General features: G+C 46.8%; 1 protein-coding gene across 9 annotated transcripts in view; it reads left to right on the plus strand.

The window, feature by feature from the left end:
• APBA2 (amyloid beta precursor protein binding family A member 2) overlaps positions 1-25,431 on the plus strand; it is a 130,252-nt gene that overhangs the window by 57,243 nt on the left and 47,578 nt on the right. For 8 of the 9 annotated variants that reach the window (XM_042235158.2, XM_042235160.2, XM_042235163.2 and 5 more), the window contains one exon: positions 13,733-13,786. The exons of the other annotated variant lie outside the window; for it this stretch is intronic. The gene's annotated coding sequence lies outside the window, so the exon portion shown is untranslated. The remainder of the gene's footprint in view (positions 1-13,732; positions 13,787-25,431) is intronic. 9 annotated transcript variants of the gene reach the window in all.

Below are 25,431 nucleotides of genomic sequence, written 5' to 3' on the forward strand. Positions count from 1 at the left end.
AGGCTCATTCCAACAGTTGCTATGGGGCTTGGTCAGTTCTGGAGATTTTTGTCCTGTTACCTTGGTGAAAGTGGAAGTGTTAGTCGCTCAGTTGTGTCTGACTCTTTGCAACCCCATGGACTGTAGCCTGCCAGGCTCCTCTGTCCATGGGGTTCTCTAGGCAGGGGATCTTCCTGACCCAGGGATCAAACCCAGTCTCCTGCACTGCGGGTAGGTTCTTTACCATCTGAGCCACCAGGGAAGCCCTTGATACAGGGCTTCACAGAATGTCCATGAAGCGGAGACCACATGGGGCAGGAGGCATGGAGAGAAATGTGCTGTTTCCAGAGGCCAGGCAGCCACTCTCCACCCCAGACACACCATGGAGACGTGTGAAATATGCCCTCAGCATACCAGACTCTGTAACTTTCTGCAGCCCAAGCACTGTAGCCCATCAGGCTCCTCTGTCCACAGGATTCTCCAGGCAAGAATACTGGAGGGGGTTGCCATTTTCTCCTCCAGGGAATCTTCCCAACCCAGGGATGGAACATGCATCTCTTTCGTCTCCTGCGTTGCAGGCAGATTCTTTACCACTAGTGCCACCTGGGAAGTCCTTGTTCCCAGAATATGTGAAACGGTTATGAAAGTTGACGTGGATTCCTCTACAAAGAGAGCCTCCATAGGTTTCATAACATGGAATGATACAAACATTTGTCACCACAATGCGGTGAAACTCACTGTTAACATACGACAGAGAACACAGAGCCCCTTCAGCCTGGGAAATTAGAGCATTAAAGTCTATTCAGTACCTTCCTGAATGAAAGGAAATACATAAAACCAAATTGCATAATTTCTAGAATGTGATGATAATGAAAATAAATACATCATCTAGGGGATGTTGATACAGCTTATAGTTATGGCCTTGAAATAAAAAATAAATGAATGAATGAATTCAACATCCAACTCAAAATGTTGGATGAGACAACCCAGTAAACTGGCTGAGAGCAGACTGAAGAAATGAGATCAGAGGCAGAAATGTGTGAATTAGAACAGAGAAAAGTAACAGAACTGATAAATATATGAATCCCGTGACTTCGGTAGCCCAGTGGTTAAGATTTTGCCTTCGAGTGCAGAGGATGTGAGTTCAATCCCTGGTTAGGGAACCAATATTCTACATGCTTCGGGGCCAAAAATAAAAACAAAACAAAACATAAAACAAGGCAACATTGTAATAAATTCAATAAAGACTTTAAAAATGGTCCACATTAAAAAACTTATTAAAAAACATATGAATCCCGATTCTTAGGAGAAAAATCAGGTGGGCAAACCACTATCTAACCTAATTAAGAGGGAGAGAGAGAGAGAATCCAAAGACACAAAATGAAACATGACAATGGGGAAATAACCAACAAAACAGAGCCTGTTAGAAAAATCATTAGAAGCCCCTTTTATATTGCTGTGCAAATAAATGTGCACCTGGATTTAAAAAGGGGTACTTTCCTAGGAAAATGTAATTACCCAAACTGACCCCAGTGGATAAATAAAGTGTAAACAAACCAGTTTCCATGGAAACAAATAGAAAAATCTCCAAACCTTTATAGCTTCACAGGAGAATCCCATCAAATCTTTAAAGAATGTGTACTCTCAATGCTACTTAAATTACTGTGGAGCATAGAAAAAGATAGAAACATCAAGATTATTCAATAAAAGAAACCTACGTGCCAATCTCACTGAGGAAGAGTGATGGGAAGTTCCTAAATAAAATGTTAGTAAGGAGAACCTTTTAAAAATGGTCCAGTGGTCGAGACTCCATGTCTCCATTGCAGGGGTTGCAGGTTCAATCCCTGGTTGAGGAACTAAGATCTCCGAAAAGTAAAACGAAACAAAAAGCCGTCTTGGGACAGCCGATAGCTGAACTGGTTTCTCGTTTATCTTCACGCTGTTGCCACATCCACAGCACTTCTGATACCAGATGTGGGCAGTGTCGCCACACCGAACCACCCTATGCTACTCTAGCTGGGTATCCTACAATTTAACTCTGTTCTGGCACCATCTACCTGAGGGCGTCAGATCCCACGGGGTGAGGGCTCAGTCCTACAAGACTGCTGCTACTCCACTTTAGACACCAGCTCCAAGTTCAGGTTGTCACTTGTGCTTCTGACTGATGGGCTATAAATAAATGTGAGGTTCCCATGATCCCCTTCTTGAGTTTAATTAATTTACTAGAACCGCTCACAGAACTCAGGGGAATACTTCCTTATGTTTATCAGTGTGTTAGAGGATATGATGCAGGATGCAGATGAGTAGCCTGAGGAAGGGAGGCATAGGGTGAGGTATGAGGGGTCCTGAGTGCAGGAGCTTCCTTCATTGTAGAGGCAGTACATCACCCTCCTGGTACATGGATGCTCTTTGAACCCCACATGTTTGAGATTTTTATGGAGTCTTCCTCATGGAGTATTTTTCTGAAAAGGTCCTGCTTTTTTAAAATATTAGATTGATTCCTTGGTGTTTATTTTTGGCTACCATCCAGGGGGTGTCTCTTTGAAAATAACCCTTTGTGATAGCTGAGTTTGTGTCTTAATCTCTTGCTGGGTTGTTTGTAGAATCTTTTGGATTTTCTCTGTGGACAGCGTATCCCCTGCAAATAATGTCAGTTGGACCTTGTTGATTCCAACTATCATCCTTTGATTTCTTTTTGTTTTCTGATTTCTTTGCCGAGGGGTGACAGGACAGCTTCAGTGCAGAAGCGGCCATGCTCTGAGTCCTTGTCCTGTTCCTTCCTGTGGGGTATCCTGTGGTCTCTCAGACAGTAGGATGTTGACTGCACGCTTGCAGTAGATGCCCACTGTCTGTTAAGCATCCCTCTTTGATCCGTTCACAGGTCCCCCTCCCTTTAGTTATGATCCCTGTTGAATTTTATGAAGTGATTCTTCCACATCAACTGAGATAATCTGTTCATGTGCTGACAAATGATTGCATTAATAGCTATTCTATCATGACACCAACTTGACATCCCTGGGATATACCCATACTTCATCGTGATGTGTTTGCTTAGGAACTGCTGGGTACATTTAGTTAATGTGTTATTTAGGGTTTCTGCATCTGTTTAGAGGTGAGTTTGGCTATTGTTTACCATTCTTTCTTTGGCTTTAGTTGTTGTTTAGTCGCTAAGTTGTGTCTAACTGTTTGCAACCCCATGGACTGTAGCCCACCAGGCTCCTCTATCCGTGGGATTTCCCAGGCGAGAATACTGCAGTGGGTTGCCATTTCCTTCTCCAGGGGATTGTCCCAACTGAGGGATCGAACCCATGTCGATCCCTGCATTGGTAGGTGGGTTCTTTACCACTGAGCCACCTGGGAAGCCCAGCATTTCTATTAGCATACCCCACCTCCGGGGCTGGATGAACTGCTGGTGGGTGGGGGGCTGCTGTCCAGCTTCATGCTGCCTCCTGCCCTGGCTCTCTAGGACCTACCATAGCTGACCTTCAGGTGACCACGGCAAGCAATTCTGGGGACACCACGTCCTTTGGGTTCACGTCCCAGGGAGGCTCTGACTGGCTGGGAGACCCTGACTGGTTGAGGTCAGGCATCCTGGTCCCCAGTGGCCGAGTGTGGCTGTCTGGGCTCTGCCCTGCAAGGTGGGGACAGAGCATCACCAAGGGCGGGGCTTCTGCCTCACTTGCACCACCTCTGGTGGTGTTGGAGAGCCCCGATGTTGCACATGGTCCCCCTCACTATTTGCATTTCTCATCCTGTGCTTTTCCTCCTCTTGTCCTCAGGGGCCAGCTAGAGAGCGTGAGTGATGAGAGCAAACACAAATGATCCAAATTCTCAGGGGTCGTTTTCCTGACACGTCAGGGTCAAAAGGAGAACGCTAAAAGCATAGCTTAACCTCTCCTGTCACCTCAACTGACTGTTTTCTGGAAAGAGGAAAGCAAGCTCGGGATATATGAGGCATTACTGTTGCTTCCACTGTCACTTTATGACAGGAAAAGTGGTTGTTTCAATTTAAATGGATTTGGACATAGTTCTTTGAATGAGCAAATTGAGGAAGAGAGCATGTGTGAGATTTTGAATTTAAGCCCTTAGATATTAGGATTAAAATAAATGGTGCTGGGATTTCTGTGGTGGTCCAGTGGTTAAGACTCCGAGTTCCCAATTGAGGGGGCCCCAGGTTCAATCTCTGATCAGGGAACTAGATCCCACACACTGCAGCTAGGACCCGGTGCAACCAAATTAATTAATGAGTTAAATAATAAAAATAAAATAAGCGGTCTCAAGTCGTTCTATGGTGGTCCTTCAGGGACAGAATGGGTCTGCTGGACATGACTGGTCTGGCTGCATAACTGGACTAGTTGACTTTGACCAGCTCAACCATGTCTAAAAAGTGAAGTGTCCTTCTATCTAGCACCTACAGGGGAGAGAGAGTGTGTTGATGATCAGGTCCTGGCAGCCCTGTCCTTATCCGAAAGGCATGGGGAGAGCGGGTGAGGGAGTGGGCCACCCTAGTGCTGCTGACATCCCTGACCTTTCCTTCCCACTGGGGTAATCTCTCAGGCTCAGCCTCATGCTCTCTTAGCTAAAAACATCTCCCTATTTTAATATGTTAATAGAGCACATCCTTAGCCCCTTTCTCCCCTGCCCATGACTTCCTGTGACTCTCCGTCCCTTCTAGGGGGCTTTTGTAATTTCATTATGTCCCCAGAGTGGGCTTCTCTAGTGGCTCAGATGGTAAAGAATCTGCCTACAATGTAGGAGACCCAGGTTTGATCCCTGGGTTGGGAAGATTCCCTGGAGAAGGGAAAGGCTACCCACTCCAGTATTCTGGCCTGGGGAATCCCATGAGCAGAAGAGCCTGGTGGACTACAGTCCATGCGATCACAAAGAGTTGGAGATAAGCAACTAACACTTATGTCGCCAGAAGAGACCCCTTTCCTTAGTCACCTAAAAGGAAGAAGGGTGTGGCTGTCATGGTTTCCTGTCTTTTATGATTCATCATTTGCAGTTATTAACCAGCATTGACTTAATTCAAGTCTTTGGTATTAAATTTTTATTATAAAGCATTCAGCATACAAAAAGAGAATAATGTGATGAACACCTGTATATCCACAACCTACTTAAGATGGAAAACACTGCTGTATCAATTATCTATTTCCATGCCAACATGTAGTGGTATAAAACAATAAACATTTATTATCTTCACTATGTATTAAATAGTTACCTGATGAGAACCTACTGTATAGCTCAGGGAACTCTACTCAGTGCTCTATGGTGACCTAAATGGGAAGGAAATCCAAAAAAGAGGGGATGACCTAGAGGGGGGGGATGAGGGGGTGGGAGGGAAGCTATAGAGGAAGGGGATATATGTATACATGTAGCTGATTCATGTTGTTGTATGGCAGAAACCAACACAACATTGTAGAGCCATTATCCTCCAATTAAAAATAAATTTAAAACAAGCAAAAAAGAGGGGATATATGTATACATGTAGCTGATTCACTTTGCCATACAGTAGAAGCTACCGCAACGTTGTAAAGCAACTATACTCCAATAAAAATTAATTTAAAGAAAGAAGGAACTCAGGTCCTGCACACACCCTGTTCATTATCAGCAACTCTGCCCTTGAAACATTGCTATAAAACTCCTCACCAGATCCTCCCTTGGTTGGGATACACAGTTTTGAGGGCATGAACCTGCTGTGTCCCCTTTTGCCTGGCAAAGCAGTAAAGTGATTCTTTTCTACATCAACTCCCTTGTCCCCCCACCAATTTACTATCTTTTACATAGAGTTTGTGTGTCAGGGATCTGGGAGCAGTTCAGACCCCGGGCTCAGGTCTCTGGGCCCAGGGTCAAGATCAAGATGTGGGCTGGGGCTGCAGTCCTTGGAGGATCCATGTAGCTGTTGGCAGGAGCCTCAGTTCCTTGCCGTGTGGCCCTGTCTGTGGTGCTGCGTGGATGACCTCATAGCTTAAGATGGAAAGTATTAATGGTGACCAGTTTTCCTCTGAGTGAGTGATGTAAGAATAGTGCATACCTTTCAGGACCTGCTCACTAGAGATGGCCCAGGGGAGGTGAAGTGGGATCCACCTTTTGAGGGGATTGTGCAAGAACTTGTGGAATGTTTGAATCCACCACAGTGAGCTGTGCAACTAGAGCCCCTCCCTGCTGGCACCCTCTTGTCCCCACATAGAAGTAACTGCTGTGAGAGTTAGATGTTTACACTCACTGCGTTTGTCAGCGCAGCCATGCCTGTGAGTTTTCCCATCTTGCAGTATGATGTAACTGATATCAAAGTGTGTGTTTTTTTCTGTAGCTTGCCTTTTCTGCTGCATCTTAGGTGTGTGAGATTCACCCCTGGGAAAACGTGTAGCTGTCGTTTCAGACCTTCTCGATGGTGCATGGGGTTTCATTGTAGGAACGTGATGTAACCTGTCTGTTCTCCATCGGTGGATGTTCAGGTGCTTCCCAGGTTCTTGCTGTTACAGACAAGGCTGTTAGGAATACCCAGTGTGTCTCTACATGACCATGAGCCAGATTTGCCTAGAATATTTAGCGAGGCTGGTAATTGTTGCAGGAGACAGTACACGAGTCTTACTGTTTTCTGAAAGCAGCAAAATTTGTTTTCTGAAGAGTGTCTCCTGTTGAGCAGTCCTGCCAGTTTTGCGTGTGTGTGTGTGTGTGCGTGTCCTGCTTGTCCTATTCCTTGACGACACTTACTATTGTCAGATGTTTAAAATTTTTGTCAGTCTGGTAGGGAAAGGGTCTTAGTTTACATTTCTCTGCCTGCCAGTGAGGTTGACCATCTTTTCATATATTTATATGAAATTTTATATATCTATATGTTTAATGTATTTTTATTCTGTGAATTAGATTCATGTCACTTACTCATTTCCTAAATTCTTTTAAAAATATTTGTTTGTGTTGGGTCTTAGTTGCAGTGCACGTGCTCTTCACTGTGGCACTCAGGCCACTCTCTAGTTGTGGCATGTGGGCTCTAGAGCACGTGGGCTCAGTAGTTGAAGCTTACAGGCTTAGCTGCCCTGTGGCATGTGGGATCTTAGTTCCCCGACCAGGGATCAAACCTGGGACTGCTGCATTGGAAGGCAGATTCTTAACCATTGGACCACCAAGCAAGTTGCCATTTTTGAATTCTTACTGATTTCTTAATGATCCTTCTTTGGGCTTATGTATTATAAATGTCTTCTCCTTTTCTTCCTTGCTGACATAATGTGGGAGCTAAGAGTATGGACGTGGGCGCTAAGTGCCGGTGTTAAACCCCAGCCCCAGCACTTCCTGTGTGACTTCAATCATTTTTATGAGCCTCAGTTTCCCCACCTGTAAAATGGGGCTGATGATCATGTTCACTACCTTGCAGTGGTGCTGGGAGGATTAAAAGGTCCCCACCTGTGAAGCATGAGTGCCTGTCCTGGTGAGCACAGGATGGATGGAATAACCCTGCTGCGCCAGGCCCCGTGGACCGTGTGGATATCCCAGCATCTTGCCCGGAGCCCTCCAGAGTGCTGTGTCCTCCTCTGATATGATTGCAGGCAGTGCTTGTCTCTGGCTCCTGGCGCCTGGATGACCCCCCACCCCCACCCACCCAGCATCCTTGAGCTGCCTGAATAGAAAATGAAATCCCAGCATCCCTCCAGGGGACTGCTGTCAGGGGATTGGAAGGCATCAAGTGCCTTGCAGCAAAAATAGAAGCCTCTTTTGCTTAGGAAGGAATAGTAGTGAGGAGAGCCAGGTTGACACAGGCTGGGAGGGCTCGTTCTAATCCCCTGCTCCCACCCTACGCCAGCCAGGGTCTGTGCAGACCTGGTGGACTGCTTTCTGCCTTGGCACTGAGTTCTGGTCTTTTATATCTTAGTGTCCAATTGTCCTTTTCTTCCCCAAAGCCAGGCAAGGAGTCCATGACATAGGACTGGTTTAATATCAAGCATCACTAGGGAAACGTGTCAGGATTACAAAGTTGTGAACACCCCTATCACGAAGAGCAGGGGGAGTTTTGCTTCAGTCCTCGGTCGCCATCTACTGCTTGAGGTCAACTTTATGGAAGATGAGGGTGCTGTTGGGTCAGGACATGTTGATTCAACCCCAGTGTTAACCACTTAGCTTGAGACTGTATGAGGAGCTCCCAGGTTTATTTAGTAGAACCCCGAGGGAGGATTTTACATAAAGCAAACATAGAGAAAGAGATACTGAACATCAGAGCCAGGTTGGGTTTGCAGCAGATTTCTGGAGTTTGACACAAATAGAACCACCACACATCTTTGCTGCCAACTCTGCCTTCAGGGTGGTCTCTCAGGCCCCAGGAGGGGAAACAAAGAGCCCCCTTGGGAGAACAGTCCCTTCTCAGTAAACTCATCACATAGAAAGTCTCCATGTTGGAATCTGGAGCAGGAAGTGAGGAATCTGGGGACAGAATGTTAGCATCCTTGATGCCTGCCACCTCCAGGCTTTGAAAACTAAACTTTCAAGAGTGGAGGGTGTGGCTATTTTAATGGTATTGATTTGTGTGTTATCCTTAATTCAGTATTTTAAGAGGGTGTTTAGAAGCCACCTTCTCAAATAAAACAATTGCTTTTCAAACTTGGAGACCATTGAAGTTGGATTTCAAAGCCAGTCTCTTCCCCAGACATTTGTAAAAATGAGAATCTTAAGGTTTGAACTTTGATTCTAAAGACACAACTTCTTACCCAGAAGGAGCAAAATAATACCTGTGGGTGTTTATATCAATAAATAGAATTATTAGAATTATTATTTGAAGACTTACCCTTGCATCTCTTTAGAGGACAATTTAAGATTTTTACTTGTGAACATCCCATTGGTGCCCATCCATGGAGCATCTCAACTTTACCATCACTCTGTCCCAGCCCTGAGTCCTCTTTGTATAATGACCCGGGCTGTGTCCCCTGCGTCCATCTGGCTTAGAGGACCTGGAGCCCCTCTCTGAGGTCGTCCCCTATTTCCCCACAGTCACTAGTCTGTGGCTGGTTCTTGGGACCCCAGTTCTTTCCCTGCCCTGTTATGAGACTGCTGTCCTCGACTGACACTGCCCCCAGGAAGCAGCAGATCCCCAGGCCCCAACCGAGCCCCACTTCCCAATTCCATCCTGTGGTTCCAGTCACACCCAAGGGGACACAGGCCATCTCACTGCTTACCCCAGGGCAGCTTAGCTGAGTTGCAGAGCCAGGTCCCAGAGGCCACCTTGAGCCATGGCTTACCTGCCAGATGCTAACCTTTGCCAGCTGACTGTCTGCTCTTTGAGGAAGCCGAGTATAAGCAAGTCCCGTGTCCACATGGGCTGGCCTGAGACAGCAATGCAAGTGTGAACCTCCATTCCAGGCTTTCCCTCATGCAAAGGTCCTGCTAGTCTTACAAACACCTGAGTTTAAGGGCTGCTGCAGTCATCAGCCTGGGACCACAGGAGTCACACCTGAGCTGACTGTGGTGTACTGTCTCTGATATACCTGATCGTGGCCATGGTGCTCTGCACACACCCCTCCCAACCCCCCGCCCAGGGTTTCCACTCAGTGTGGCTGGAGTCCTTCGTCAGCAAGTGATTTCTGGAGCCTGGGTTATTACTGCCCATCACATCCCACCTATTCTTCCCCACAGCATCCCAGGTCTCCCTCCACCTGGGTGCCCAGGCCCTAGCCACTTACAAAGCCCAGTGTTGCCAGTTTAACTCAAGGAAATTCATTCAGCCATAGCTCACGGGTCAGCTGGAGAAAGAAATTTGATTCTGGGCAGTGGGTCGGTGGTTCTGCTGTGCCGATGTTTCCAGGCAGACTTCCCATTTCTGCTGTGGACAGGTGACTTCCGTCTCCTGCTCCTTGTCCCCAAGTGCGTCTCAGGACAGCTCCCAGGTCTGGGAGTCTGTGAAGCTGTGGAATTTGCGTTAACTTTGCGAGAAAAAGCTTATGAAAGTTGGTTCTGACCCTTCTCCCACCAGCACTGCCCTTTCTTGGGTTCCCAGGGCAGCCTCTCCTGCTGTGGTGGGGAGGCTCCTGTGGGCAGTTCTGTCTAGGGCCATGGCCATTTTCCAGATCCCCTTTCCCAACAGCCTGGGCCACCACCAGGCCTCCAGGATCTTTCTGGACCCGGACTCTCCCACTGATTCCCCTGCTGTATTATCAAAAGCAGCTGATCACCTTCATCAGCAAATCTGTGAACCATCGAGTCTCAGGAATATTTAGAATTCGTTTATTCCCAAGTGTCTGGAAACGTGACATTTCATATGCCTTGTTTGTGTCCAATTTATTACCAGAAGTGTGCACGTGGAATCACGAGGACCCTCTGAGGGCAGTGAGGTGGCATCTGTGAGAAAATTAATTACTTCTCAAACCAGATACCAATGGCTGCAGCCCCAGTATTCACGGGAGGATCAAATCTCATGGTGTTTGAAGTCAGGCGGCTGAAGGGCTTTGGTTGGCAGTGTTGTCTATGCCTGAATTCTGCTGTGAGCTTAGAGCTGGTGGGTAGAGGGCCTGCCTTTCCTTTTGCACTGGTTCCGAGGGCGGGGGGCCCAGCCCCAGAGGATCCAGTCATCAAGATGTGGACAGGAAGTGTCTCCACAGAGTCTCCTGGTCTCCTGGGACTTCCTGTCTCCAGTCTCACCAGGGAAGCTGGGCTCAGGATGACCTAAAAACCCACCAGCCTGTGCCTTAACTGACCATGTAGACAGTGAGTGGCTGCGTGTTTTAATCTGTGTCCTGAGTTCCCAGCCTGGAGGTTGATGGCATGAGAGGATGAGGGGGTTATTCCAGGATTGGCTGTAAGTTACCAAAAGAGCAGATTCTGGTATTTCTGTCCAATCACACATGACCCAAAGGGACAGAGCAGGTGGCCCACTCTGGCTGCATCTCGAGGGGATGGGTAGAGACCTGGGACATGTGTTTGGTACAAGGAGGAGTGGCCGGCTCATACATACATGGCTGAGGAGAGCCTGAATGTTCCAAACCTCTGGGTTCATTCTGGCTGCTGTGCCTGGCCAGGTGATGGGTGAACTAAGAGCAAACCAGGGAGGTGACAGTGGATGCCTGAGGCCTTCCTGGATGCCCCCACCCACGACTTTGCTGGACTTGTCTTTGAGATGAGCCGTCTATCGGGAGACGCAGGTCATGAAAATAACACAGCTCTGTTATAGCCGGCACAAGCCAGGGGCCCCCAGAGGGTGGGAAGAGGGCACTGCCACAGGGGAAAGAAAATTCATATTTTCTTTAGAGAAGATGAGAAGTGGCACTGGGTCCAGGCTGTAGGTGACCTTGCTGCTAAGTTACAATGCTGCTGGGAAAATGAGAGAAGACAAACATGAAAGGAATGCTAATGAATAGCAGTGGCCAGGAGCCCAGAGCCCTGACACCCCACCATCCACAAGGGGTGCTCGCGTGAGGCCTATAAATAGACAGTTAAAACCGGATGCTAAATTGAGCTAAGATGTGGGCCTGCTTCCTTACGTAAGGAGCCGGGTGCCACTGGCTGTCCTTCCAAAGTGCTTTGACGGTTGGGTGTCTTTGTAGGGAACATTGGGGAGCAGGTGGGGTGCTCAGACTACAGGTGGATGACACTGCTCTTTTGAGGACTCACAGGTGGGAGGCAGGGGTGCAGTGGAGGGAGAGCTGGGCTCTGGGATCCCCCAGGCACTTCTGGGCCTGGAGGGATGGGAGATGCTGGATTTCTGGGTGAGGGGCCCTTCCACAGCCAGTGGTGTCAGGGATGGTGGTGGCTGGAGGAGGGAAGGGAGGGAGGGATGGGTGCAGGGGACTCCAGCCTATGCTGGAGGCTTCTTGACCCTTCTTTGCCCTCCTTGGTCACAACTGCCCAGAGCTGGGGTGGGGGATGCCCAGGGAGGACCGCGACCTTTCTGAGTGACCTGCTTGAGGTCACAGAGCAAACCTGGAACACACCAAGGAATTGAGGCCCCTCTCTTGACTCCCAGGGAGGATTCTTGCTACTGGCCATAATATATAGTGACTTTTTTTTTTTCTGGCTGTACCATGCATCACATGGGATCTTAGTTCTCTGGCCAGGGATTGAACACAGGGCCCCTGTGTTGGGAGAGTGTAGTCTTAACCGCTGGACCACCAGGGAAGTCCCTGGACATGACCTTTAGTATGAGCACTAACCACCAAGTCACTTCCTCCTGGAGGGGTTGGATGGTGGGGTTGGCAGAAGGAAGAGCAAGCTGTTGAGGCTGCCGTGGCCCCAGGTGGTGTTCTCCAAGTTTTGTGGGGTTTCACCTTCATCCCTCCTGTAAGGTGGTTCCCACTGCCCCTATTTTACACATGATGGAGCTGAGGCTGACACTATGAAGGAACTTGAGAGGCAGCAGAAGCACTTGCCCTTGGAAAGAAACAGACGAGGGAGGCAAACATCCTTGCTTCCCAGGGGATGCTAGTGGTAAAGAACCCGCCTGCCAATGCAGAAGATGTAAGGGACACAGGTTCGATCCCTGGGTCAGGTTGATTCCCTGGAGGAGGGCATGGCAACCCACTCCAGTATTCTTGCCTGAAGAGTTCCATGGATGGAGGAGCCTGGCTGGCTACAGTCCATGGGATTGCAAAGAGTCAGACATGACTGAAGCGATTTAGCATGGATGCATGCACAGAGTGGAGGCTAGCAGCTTATGGTCATGTGACTTGATCACCGTGTGGCTTGGTCACATTGTGGATCTTGGTCACAGCTGGAGCATCTGCAACCATCTCAGGGCTGGCCCATCATTTTCTTTTACATCTAGACCAAGGCATCTGCACTGGACCAATTTTGGGTGACCCCCAGAATCCCCAGTTAGCCATTGGCCAGACCTCCTGTTTTCCCCAAAGGACACCATCCCCTGACTGCAGACCTGGGGCCAGGGTGAAGGTAGACTCCCTGACCAGCACAGCTGTTCACGAGATGCTACCAGGAGGTGGGGTGCCGGGGAGGAAGCCGCCATTGCCATGGTTTTGGAAGGAACAAAGAAATTCCTTTATTACTTACTCTGTCTTCAGCCAAATGAGAGGGAGAAAAGGCATTTGGATGTGACATTTCAGACCAGGAAACCCGTCCTCTTGCCCCACCCCCAGCTCCCCATCCACGGTCATCTCCTGCCCCACATGAACGCCCATCCAACCCATGGCCTGGCGGTCCTGACGACTTTGACTCTTTGGCTTTCTTCTCCAGCTCGCACTTGCGAAGTGCCCTCTGTTAAAGGAGACCATGAAGCCTAAAGTCCTCTTTCCTGTTCTTTTCCTGAAACTATGCTGCCTAGGAGGAAGGGTGGGCTGGGAAGCGGGCAGGGGAGAGGAGAGGTGGCCTGCCTTCTCTCTCATTCCTTTAATCTCCTTTCATCCCCCTCCAGCCCCCACTTGCACACCCACCTCTTCTGACAGTGTCCCAGAATACTGCTTCTGCCAACTAGTGGGGTCAAGCTTTGTTGTGGGAAAATACATATTCATGAGGGCTTTGAGGAGCTTCATTGAAATGCTGACAGCCTCTCCAGCCAGAGTGATACATAAGCCATCGCTTTATTTGTCCAACACGATGTTAAGGCAATGATCATGTGATGAATGGCCAAAGAAACATTTTAATTATTTGTTTCAGGGTGATTTCTGATCATCTCATTAGAATTAGAATCAGTTCACTTTCCCAGGTATTCAAAGCCTCTCACTCATTTAAATTTCTATACCCAAAGGAGCTCTCTGTAGGGGCACCCATGTCATTTCTGAAACCAAAGTAATTTCCTCTTTTTTCTTCTGTTTTATTCCAGAAAGATTGCATCACCAGGAGGGTTTTCAGGACCTTACCAAACCGCTTGTTTTTGGTAAGAATTGAGAGGTTACCTTGCATGGTGTGTGTGGGGTTTGGCTTCTGACCTGTGTGAAACCGAATCGTTTTACTGGAGGGTTGCTGCAGGTGGAGCTGTACAGCTGTCCGGTTCTTCACTTCCTGGGTAGCTAGGTCTGTGTGTGAAGTATCAAAGTGTTAGTCCCTCAGCTGTGTCTGACTCTTTGTGACCCCATGGATTGTAGTCCACCAGGCTCCTCTGTCCTTCACCATCTCCCAGAGTTTGCTCAAATTTATGTCCACTGAGTCCATGATGCCATCCAACCATCTCATCCTCTGTCACCCCCTTCTCCTCCTGCCTTCTATCTTTCCCAGCATCAGGGTCTTTTGCAATGAGTTGGCTCTTCAAATCAGGTGGCCGATGTATTGGAGCTTCAGCATCAGTCCTTCCAATGAATATTTAGGACACATTTCCTTTAGGATTGGCTGGTTTGATCTCCTTGCTGTCCAAGGGACTCTCAAGAGTCTTCTCCAGCATCACAGTCCGAAAGCATCAGTTCTTCGATGCTCAGCCTTCTGAGCGCCGAAGAACTGAAGAAAATAAAAGACCTAGTGGAATATTATTGTATCTTGAAATATCATTAGAGTATCAATGATAAGACAATTGACAAGAAGCTGAGCTCCCTTAGTGATTGCATTCCCCCACCTGCAGTGTGCAGGACAGTCATTTAAGTGAATACACTGATTAGTGTTCTTTACAGAAAAGTATCTTTCTTCTTCAAGAGAAAAGTACAACAAGATGGATATTTTTAACTGATAGTTACACCGGAATGAATCTCTGGGAGGAGATCTGCAGAGAGAAGAGACTTGGGTGTATTTACTTTTCAACTGCAAGGGAAACATCCTGTCTGTAACTTTAGAATACGACTTCTCAGAGCATGCCTGCTGTCTTTTCACAGATATCTTTGGGAATGTGCTTCCACTCAAATAGAAGTTGGGGGCTGTGTTCTATTTTTTTTCCCCTGGAGAATTACATTCTGGGCCTCACTATTCCTATGACACTTATACAACAGGCCCTTGCGGTAGGAAAAGGTAAGACAGATGTGTGCACAGGTCCATCAGAAAAGACCATTAATATTAGCAACGTCTTTAAGAGAATTGGCACTAAAGGTTTTTTAAATTTTTCTTTACTTATTTGTTTTATTTTTGGCTGCACCGGGTCTTGGTTGTTGAGGGGACTTTCTCTAGTCGAGGCAAGTAGGGGCTACTTTCGCGTTGTGGTGTGAGGGCTTCTCATTGTGGTGGCTGCTCGTTGCAGAGCATAAGCTCTAGGCTTTTGGGCTTCAGTAGTTGCAGTTCCCAGGCTCTAGAGCACAGGCTCAAGAGTAGTGGTGCACGAGCTTAGTTGCTCTGAGGCATGTGGGATCTTCCCAGGCCAGGGATCAAACCAGTGTCTCCTGCATTGGCAGGCAAATTCTTAACCACTGGCCCACCAGGGAAGTCCTAAGCCACACTGAAGCCCGCCTTGTGCTTTACTGCCTGACCACTGGTCTCTCTGTGGGCTTGTTCAACACAGAGAGTAACCCTTGGTCTGACCCTTCGCAATGTCCACCCCAATTCCTCGTGGATCATAGATGGTCAAGAAGTCTGTGATTGCATGTAGCTCTGGTTTCTGACACTTTTAGAAGCTCATTGTCCTCATCTGTTCAGTGAGGACTCATAACTCGGGGGCCTAGTCCTGAGAAAGAACCACATGACAAATGGTGAGGGCATAACCCATGAAAGCTCCCCTTGCTGCCACTTGCTTCTCAGAGGAGGCAGAGAGCAGCCGCTACGATTGCTTCCCCGCCTTGGTGTGTGTGTTCTCAAGCACTTGACACGCCTGCTCTGACACCAACTTTTCTTTTTTTTAAGTTGCATGTTAGGAGAGAAAAAAATTCATCAACACCTTTTTCTTTAAAGATGGAAAATGTTTCAAGAAAATAGCACTCTGAGCCGCTACTCAGAGCCCAGCATAATTTATGTGATTAAATGATAGGAAGTTAGCCATTTCTCTATGTAAGTTTTATTAATGATGTTCAGATGTAGCTAATTATATGCACTTCTAATTAATTTCATGAGTGTTTGCACTGGCCTTCTTTAACTGTGTTCAGTGGAGTCCCAGGAGATGGTCCCCAAAATAGTGGCCTATGTTCAGATCTGACTGGGGACACACTGTGTGTACCATACCCCCACCCCCACCCCGCCCCTGCCCCGGGTCCCAGAGAGCCATATTAAAAGCCTTGACTAGTCTTGCAAGAAAGCAACTCATTAAATTCTGCCTAATGCATCATTTTCCAAACTTATTTATACCACTTGCACTCCTAGATCCACCAGAAAATGCTATTTAAAGTCAGAACAATTCTAACACCCTAGCTTGGGCTCAGACTGCTTGATAACTTATATATTGTTTGGTTTTTGTTTTAATTTCCTTTTAAGTTTTTTTATTTTATATTTTTAAAATTTTGTTTATGGTGGGTCTTAATTGCAGTAAACAGGCTTTCTCTATTTGCAGGCTTCTGTTTTTGTGGTGTACAGGCTCTGGAGCACACGGGCTCTCTAATTGTGTCACAAGGGCTTAGGTGCCCCGTGGCATGTGGGATCTTAGTTCCCTGACCAGGGATCGAACCCTTGTCCCCTGCACAGGAAGGAGGACTCTTAACCACTAGACCACCAGGGAAGTCCCCAGGGTGTGTATGTTTATGGAGCCAAGCCTTCAGTCTCTCCAAACAACACTGCTGGGGTCTTCCCGTGGGGCAGGTTGTCCTCCAAAGAGCTGTGTTTTCATATAGTTGTGGTTGCCACAGACTCACCTGAGACCATCATGTATGGTCCTTCAGTTGTGTACACATGTGCAGGGAAATGTGGGGATGGCATGCCAGCCCTTCAGGGGGGCTGTCAAGATGAAGAGTAGTTCTTGGATGTGCCTCCCCCCTCCTGCCTGGGCCCCTCTGTGGCAGAGACCCTCACTTCCAGGGAAGGCCATGTCATTGACCATGTCCTGGCCTCAGGGTTCAGAGCTGGGACTCAGCTCCCAGGGAGGTCCTCCTGGGAGAGGCAAAGGGAGCCCCTGCACTCTGGTGATCAGCTGCTGGGGGATGTGTCTGGTGCTCTGGTGGCCACGTACCTTTGTGTTAGGGAGGTGAAGAGGGGACCCCGGGGGAGGTGACCAGTCAGTGTAGCTGGTTGTGCAGGAGGAAGTGCCTCTTGGCTGCTCATCTTGAAGGGTGAGAGCACATTCCCGGGACAGAGAGGGAGGGAGGTGGGGCAGAACCTGGCCTGACAAGGACAGAGAAGCAGGAAGGTGAGATAGTAGGGCAGACCGCCCTATTTAGATGGACATGGAACCTGGCAGGGTTTCACCAGGGGCCAACGCTTGGGATGAGTGTGGAAGACAGGAGCCAGGGTGAACTGGCCCTACAGACGCCTCTTGTGGCCCCCGGGGGAGACGATGTGGCCGAAAGAAAGGCTGTGGGGTGGAGGAAGGGCCCGAGGGGAACCTCTTGGGGAGGAGTATGCGGAAGGTTCTGGGGAAAGAGTGGTCAGTGAGGGCAGGAGGTGGGACCTTGAGGGAAAGCAGGTCACCTTGGAGGTGGGAAAGGATTGTTGGATTCCAGCTTCAGGAAGGATGGGGGAGTTTTTGACACGTGGATGGAAGCAGAGAGTCAGGCCACGAGTGGGGGTGGACTCAGTGTGAGCCTGAGGGGACCAGCCAGAAAGTGCAAGGAAACCAGGGGGAAAGAGGGGGCTCGGGACTCTCTGGCTGTGGCTCGGTGATGGCTGCCCAGAGACCGAGAAAGATTATAAAAGACACAGTGAATGTAGGCTTTTTCTTCTGCATGGAAACTGCCCAAGAAGCCCGGGAGAGGAGAGTGTGAACAGTGGGAACAAGATATTCTTCAGTGAGGATGGAAGATTATGTTCAGTGTGGTCCAGGGATGAAGTGATGGGTGTAAGGACGCAGCGAGGAGGGTGGAGGGATAAGGGACTGGTGAGGAGAGAATCCAGGGGTTTCTAGGTGTGATCTTGTCTCTCTCTGGGAAGTAGAGCCAAGCCCAAGACATCAGAAAGGAATACCTGAGATGCAAATACATCCAGCACCTGCTTTCCTCTTTTGAATGAATGTCTCCAGGCATGGCCAGGGCACTTTGGGACAGTGCCGTGACTCACCTTGGGTTGCTTGTGAGAGTCGTCCCCAGAGATGACCGCCAGTATTATTTTCAGCCATGAAGATGCCAGCGTATCTGTGCGACCTCCCCAAGTCCTGGCTGAGGAAGAGCGACGCTCTTTGGGAACTGTGTCTGTTTTTTGTTTGTCGATACCCAGTCTTGCCAGCCCCACTTCGGGTCCTGCAGCCAAGCAGAGGCATCGCGTGGTGGGAGCGCTGCGAAGCTTGCCAGCCTGAGACCTGTCCCTTGCCAAAGAAAATTAACTCTTGCCTGGGAGACCGGGAGGTTGCACTTTAGAAAAATCTATCAGCTATGCAGACTGGTTAGCTTAGGGATAAATCCTGATTTCCTCTCCTTCTCTCAAGCTTCTGTGAGGGTTGAGGGGGTGGTTGTAGATTGGGCTGGAGTTTGCAGCATTCCAGCTGTGCCCATGTTAACTGCAAGGAGTCTGTTGGGCTCTGGAAGCCCCCATGGCCTCTGCTCCTCTGTGAGATCCTATGCGGGCACAGAGCAGCCTGGGAGCAGCCCCCTTGCTTGTGATTCCCCTTCTCTCTGCTGCTTCTTCCAACCCCCTCCCCTCGGCTGGTCCAGAAGCAGCCAGTGCACTCCTCTCCTGGGCATAGCTCTGTGCCAGGCAGACATAGAAGTAGGCTTAATCAGAGTTTCTTCAGTTCTGTAAGTGGAGGTCTTGATTCCTGCTTTCCAGAGAGGAAGATGGCTCATGGACATGAGGTCTTAGACACTCGGGCTGAGCTGGCTCTGCCGGGAATGGCGTCATGAGGGGAGCCAGCAGCAGGCCTCCTGGGTGGGTTCCGAGGCACCCACCACCTGCAGCTATGGTTCCCCAAGATCACAGTTAGTGCTCCTAGGAGGGAGGGGGCCCAGAGAGATCCTGGGGCCCAGCCCTGCTCTGATGGAAAGTTGCTTTGCCCCCTGAAGCATTTTTGTTTTCTCATCCTGTAAAGGACTTGGGACAGGGCAGGGGGGAAGCTTAATGGATACAGGGTTCATTTGTACAAGATGAAGGGAGCTCGGGGGATGCATGGGGTGGTGGTTGCGCAATGGTGTGAATGCACTCGATGGCACTGAACTGTGCCCTTGACAGTGGTCTGGATGGTAAGGTTTATGTTGTGTTTATTTAACCACAGTTTAGAAAACAAAAGCGAGAAAGAACACAGCATGTAGCTAGTAAACGCTCACTCACTGAACAGGCCCGGTCGTGGAGACATTGGCGCGTATAGATTCTCCCCACAATTCATGCTCTGAGTTTCCGCCCCCACCTCTCTGGGACTTGGTTTTCAGCCTCTTGCTCATCCCCCGCAATGTCATTGTCACTGTCTCTGTCCTTCTTCCAGTCTGGCCCAGCTGCTGTCTAGGGTAGTTTTACCAGGATGGAGTGTGTGTGTGTGTGTGTATGTGTATATAGGTGTGTGTGCAACTGTTTTTAGTTCACACCTTTTTTAAAAAATTTTATTTACTTTTTAATGGAAGGATAATTGCTTTACAGCATTTTGTTGTTTTCTGTCAAATATCAACATGAATCAGCCATAGGTGTAAATATGTCCCCTCTCTCTTGAACCTCCCTCCTATCTCCCTCCCCACCCCATCCTTCTAGGTTGATACAGAGCCACCGTTTGAGTTCTCTGAGTTCACACCTTCTTGATATGTGTGTGGTGTCAGTGTTCAGTTATGTGATTGATTTTTGAATATTAAACATTGCATTCTGGACTAAATGCAACTGAATTGTGACTTATAATTTTTGTATATAAACTGATTTGACAGTTTTTTATTGTTTCTTTGTAAACTGTTTCAAAGTGACTTGCCTTTCATTTTGTCTTCATATAACATCAAGTTCAGATTTGGGGATCAAGGTCATGGTGGCCATTTAAAGTGAGTTGGGAAGTGTATATTCTTTTATGTTCCCTGAAAGATTTTGGGTAATACTGGTGTTTTGTTGTTGTTTGTTTTTGTGACTGTTGGAAGAATTCAATTGGGAATCCACTGGGATCTGAAGTTATTTGATAAGAGGAAAGAGGATTTTAAATTGCAGATTCAATTTCTTTAGTAAATACTGGACCATTTGGATTTTTGTTTCTTCTAGTGTCAGATTTGCTAAGTTTTGTTTCAGTAACTTGTTCATTTCCTAAAAATTGTCACAACTATTAGTGTTAAGTTGTTCATAATATCCATTATTATATTTTACAAGTATCCACCTTTCTTTCCTGATACTGTAATTTGTGTACTTTCCCTCTGTCTCACCTTTTATCTCTTACCTTTAGTAAATACTGGACCATTTGGATTTTTGTTTCTTTTAGTGTCAGATTTGCTAAGTTTTGTTTCAGTAACTTGTTCGTTTCCTAAAAATTGTCGCAACTATTAGTGTTAAGTTTAAGGCCACACCCCGGAGGCCATGATGGGCGGCCCCTCCTCTCCTTCCCGCCGGCGGGGGAGGTCCCTAACGGAAGGAACCTCCCAGATCCCAGGGAGGAATGACAACAACTTCCCCAGCTAAAGCTGCCCCACCCCAGCCACATAGAAGGATCTGTCAGCCTGCGACGCCTTGGCCTGGCGACCTATTGGAACCCTTCCATCTAGCCTGACCATCCCTCGCAACAAACGTATAAAAACCACCCCCAACACGGTCTGGGCGTGGACTTCCTCTACCTGCCTCATTTGGGTCCGGGAACCCCGCTCGGGAGTGCTTCCCCATTAAAGCCTGTTAGATACTCTTTTGAAGAATGCAATGGCACTCCAGTACTCTTGCCTGGAAAATCCCATGGATGGAGGAGCCTGGTGGGCTGCAGTTCATGGGGTCGCTAAGAGTCGGGCACGACTGAGCGACTTCACTTTCACTTTTCACTTTCATGCATTGGAGAAGGAAATGGCAACCCACTCCAGTATTCTTGCCTGGAGAATCCCAGGGACGGGGGAGCGTGGTGGGCTGCCGTCTGTGGGGTCGCACAGAGTTGGATACGACTGAGGCGACTTAGCAGCAGCAGCAGCAGCAGCAGCAGCAGCAGCAGCAGCAGCAGCAGCAGCAGCAGCAGACACTCTTTTGGTGTCCTGGTCGTCTTTACCTACATTTGGCGCCCAACATGGGACCCTGGGATTAAGAGTCCCATGCTGTACCGACGCCAAATGTTAGGTAAAGATGACCAGGACACCAAAAGAGTGTCTAACAGGCTTTAATGGCGAAGCACTCCCTGGCGGGGTTCCCGGACCGAACGAGGCAGGTAGAGGAAGTCCACGCCCAGACCGTGTTGGGGGTGGTTTTTATATGTTTGTTGCGAGGGATGGTCAGGCTAGATGGACTGGGGGTTAGGATAGGTCGCCAGGCCAAGGGGTCGCGGGCTGACAGGTCCTTCTATGTGGCTGGGGTGGGGCGGCTTTAGCTGGCGAAGTGTGCTGTCATTGGTCCCCGGGATCTGGGAGGTTACTTCCGTTAAGTACCTCCCCCAAAGGCGGGAGGGAGAGGAGGGGCGGCCCATCATGGCCCCTGGGTCCGGCCTTACATTAAGTTGTTCATAATATCCATTATTATATTTTATAAGTATCTACCTTTTCTTTCCTGATACTGTAATTTGTGTACTTTCCCTCTCTCTCACCTTTTATCAGTCTTGCTAAGGCTTTATATATTTAATCTCCCCACTCAAAAGTCATCATGTGGGCTTGGTTGATTTTTCTCTGTTGCACATTTATTTTCTATTTTATTTTTTACCTGCCCTACATTCGTTTTCTTCCTTTACCTTTATTTGAGGTTTAATTTGTTGGTCTTTTCAAAGTGCCTGTGTGCTCAGTTGCTCAGTTGCATCCGACTCTTTGTGGCCCATGAACTATAGCCCACCAGGCTTCCCTGTCCATAGGATTTTCCAGGCAGGAATATTGAAGTGGGTTGCCATTTCGTTCTCCAGGGGAATCTTCCTGACCTGGGGATCGAACTCGTGTCTCTTGCATCTCCTTCACTGGCAGGAAGATTCTTTACCACTGTACCACCTGGGAAGCCTAGTAAATGGATACCCAGATTATTTATTTTTTCAGTGTTTTTTGTTTTCTAATAAAGGAATTTAAGATTATACATTCCCTTATAGGCCTCCTTTAACAGTAATCTATTTTTTTTTAATTGTGGTAAAACACAAAACATTAAAATTTACCATCTTAAAAAAATTTTAAGTGTACAGTTCAATAAGGTAAACTATATTCACATTGTTGGAAAACTTTATCTCCAGGACTTTTTCTTCCTGCAGATCTGAAACACTGTACCTGTTAAAAAATAACTCCCCCTTTTCCCTCTTACTCCCAGTCACTGGCAATCACTGTTCCACTTTGTGTTTCTATGAATATGACTGTTTTAGAAACCTCCTATGAGTGGAATCATACAGTATTTGTCCTTTTGTGATTGATTTATTTCATTTAGCCTGATGTCCTCAAGATTCATCCATATTGTAGCTTGGATCAGAATTTCCTTCCTTTTTAAAGGCTGAATAATATTCCATTGTGAGGATATGCCACATTTTCTTTGTCCATTCATCCATCAATGGACAGGTGTTCTTTCCACCTTTTGAATACTGTGGACAGTCCAGCTATGAATATGAGTGTGTAACTATTTTTTGACATGTGGTATTTTCATTATTAACCAGTACAAAATGTTTTTAAGGTCTGTGTTTATGTTCTTTTTAGTTAGTTGCTCATTCATGCCCGACTCTTTGTAACCCTGTGAACTGTAGCCCACCAGGCTTCTCTGTCCAGAGGATTCTGCAGGCAAGAATACTGGAGTGGGTAGCCATTCCCTGTGTTCTGTCTATTATGTTCTGTTCTGTTTATAGGTTATTTTGAAGTGGTTCATCCCCAAATATCTGCATATTTTCTAGTTATATTTTTATTTATTTCTGGTGTAATTACACTGTAATCAGAAACATAATCTTTGTGATTTCAACATTTTGAAATTTGTTTAGACTCATTTTAGTCTTGTCTACCATGTGATTAATTTTGACATAATTTTCTATGTGCATTTGTATGTATTTCCTCATTATAGTAAGTTTTATTTGTTAATGAGGACATTTTTGGCAACTATGTGGGTGTTCTTTGGAAGGACTGATACTAAAGCTGAAACTCCAATACTTTGGCCACCTCATGCGAAGAGTTGACTCATTGGAAAAGACTCTGATGCTGGGAGGGATTGGGGGCAGGAGGAGAAGGGGACAACAGAGGATGAGATGGCTGGATGGCATCACCAACTCGATGCACATGAGTTTGGGTGAACTCCAGGAGTTGGTGATGGCCAGGGAGGCCTGGCGTGCTGCAGTTCATGGGGTTGCAAAGAGTCAGACATGACTGAGCAACTGAACTGAACTGATGGTGTTCAAATCTAATTCTACTCTGAATTTTGTTTGCTTATTTTAAACCATTTACTGAAAGAAGTGTATTAAAAAGTATCCCATAGTGATTTCAGATTTGTCTTTTTGAGTTTGGTTTTTTCCTCCCTTTATAAAGTTTGAGAGCATATAACTTAGTATGCATACAGTTAAATTTTAAACTTACAATTTATTCCTAGCAGGTTGCCCTTTTTTATCAAGATTTTTAAGTTTTTTCCTTTAATAATGCCTGTTTTCTTACTGTGAATATTAATGCAACCACACCAACTTTCATTTTTAGGTAAAAATTTTAAATTTAGAATAGTTTTGTATTTACAGAGAAGTAGAAAAGATAGTAGAGAGAGTTCCCATATATCCTATTCTGACTTTTCCCTGTCGTTAACATCTTACATTCACATGGTGCATTTGTAGCAAGTAAAGAAACAGTATCAATACATAATTATTAGCCACAGTTTATAGTTCATTAAGTTTTTCTTAATTTTTATCTACTGTCCTTTTTCTGTTCTATTATTCTATTTAAGATACCAAATTAAATTTAATCTTCATGTCTCTTTAGGTACTTTTTAAAAAACTTTTTATTTTGTACTGGAGTATAGCTAATTAACAATGTTGTGATGGTTTCAGGTGGATAGTGAAGACACTTAGCTATACATGTGCATGTATCCATTCTCCCCAGATTACCCTCCCATCCAGGCTGCCACATAACATTGAGCAGAGTTCCCTGTGCTCTACAGAATGTCCTTGTTGATTATCTAGTTTTTATCTTATTTTTTTGAACTTTTAATTTTGTATTGGAGTATAGCCAATTAGCAATATTGTGATAGTTTCAGGTGGACAGTGAAGAAACTCAGTCATACATATACATGTATCCACTCTCCCCCAAACTTCCCTCCCATCCAGGCTGCCATATAACACTGAGCAGAGTTCCCTGTGCTATTCAGTAGGTCCTTGTTGGTTATCCATTATAAGTATAGCAGTGTGCTTTTAGATTGTGGTAGCTTCTTAGGCTTTCCTTGTCTATGATGACTTTGACAATTTTTAGAAGTACTCGTCAGGTATTTTAGACTATCCTTCTGCTCAGATTTGTCTGATACTCTCCTTCTGGTTAGTCAGGGCTTATAAACTTTGGATCAGGAGACTGCATAGGGAGCAGTGCTGTTCTATTAAATCAGGGTGCAACTGACTGCTGTTAATATTAACCTTGATCACCTGGGAGTTATGCCTCATCTCCAGGAGGGGGCAGTGTCTGCACAAAATATATGGAGGAATTCTGCCCAGGGGTTTTCAGCTTTTCTCTGGTTTATTGTTTACATTGTGTGAACTCAAGGATATTTATTTTATACTTTGGATTATGCAGTACTGTTTTATTTATTGTTCAGATTGTTTCAACTTTCACCCTTGTCTAATATAAAATGTCAGAGTCTTGTTTCCTTTCTCTCTAGGAATTTGGCACCTCAAGTTCTTTTCCTCTAATGAATTTTTTTTGGGGGTATAGTTGCTTGACAGCATTGCATTAGTTTCTGCTGTACAGCAAAGTGAATCAGCTGTATGGATGCATATATCCCTTCTCTTTTGGATTTCCTTCCCACTCAGGTCACCACAGAGCATGGAGTAGGACTTCTCTGGTGGCTCAGATGGCAGAAAGTTTGCCTGCAGTGTAGAAGACCCGAGTTTGATCCCTGAGTTGGAAAGAGTCCCTGGAGAGGGGAATGGCTACCCACTGAGGTATTCTTGCCTGGAGAATCCCAGTGAACAGAAGAGCCTGGCAGGCTACAGGCCATGGGGTTTCAAAGAGTTGGACATGACTGAGCGACTTTCACTTTCTTTTCTGCTTGGCCTTGTTGCCTGGCAACCACCATTTTCTGCTAGTTTTCAACCATTTATGGGTGCACAGCTGCCTTGGAGAGAAAAGCCACACAGGATGCTGAGATAATTTCAGTGTTTTTTCATGCTTGTCGGGATCTTAGCCCCTCAAGTCCTAGCTGCTTTGGCAGTTCTCTGATGCTTCCATAGAAATTGAAAAAAAAAAAAAAAGAAACATTAAAAGTTACTAGTTGTTACTGGTGGGGGGATTAGACTGGTACAAGCTGCTACACCATCAT

Source organism: Ovis aries, chromosome 18 (assembly GCF_016772045.2).
Source record: "Ovis aries strain OAR_USU_Benz2616 breed Rambouillet chromosome 18, ARS-UI_Ramb_v3.0, whole genome shotgun sequence".
Taxonomy (NCBI): Eukaryota; Metazoa; Chordata; class Mammalia; order Artiodactyla; family Bovidae; genus Ovis; species Ovis aries.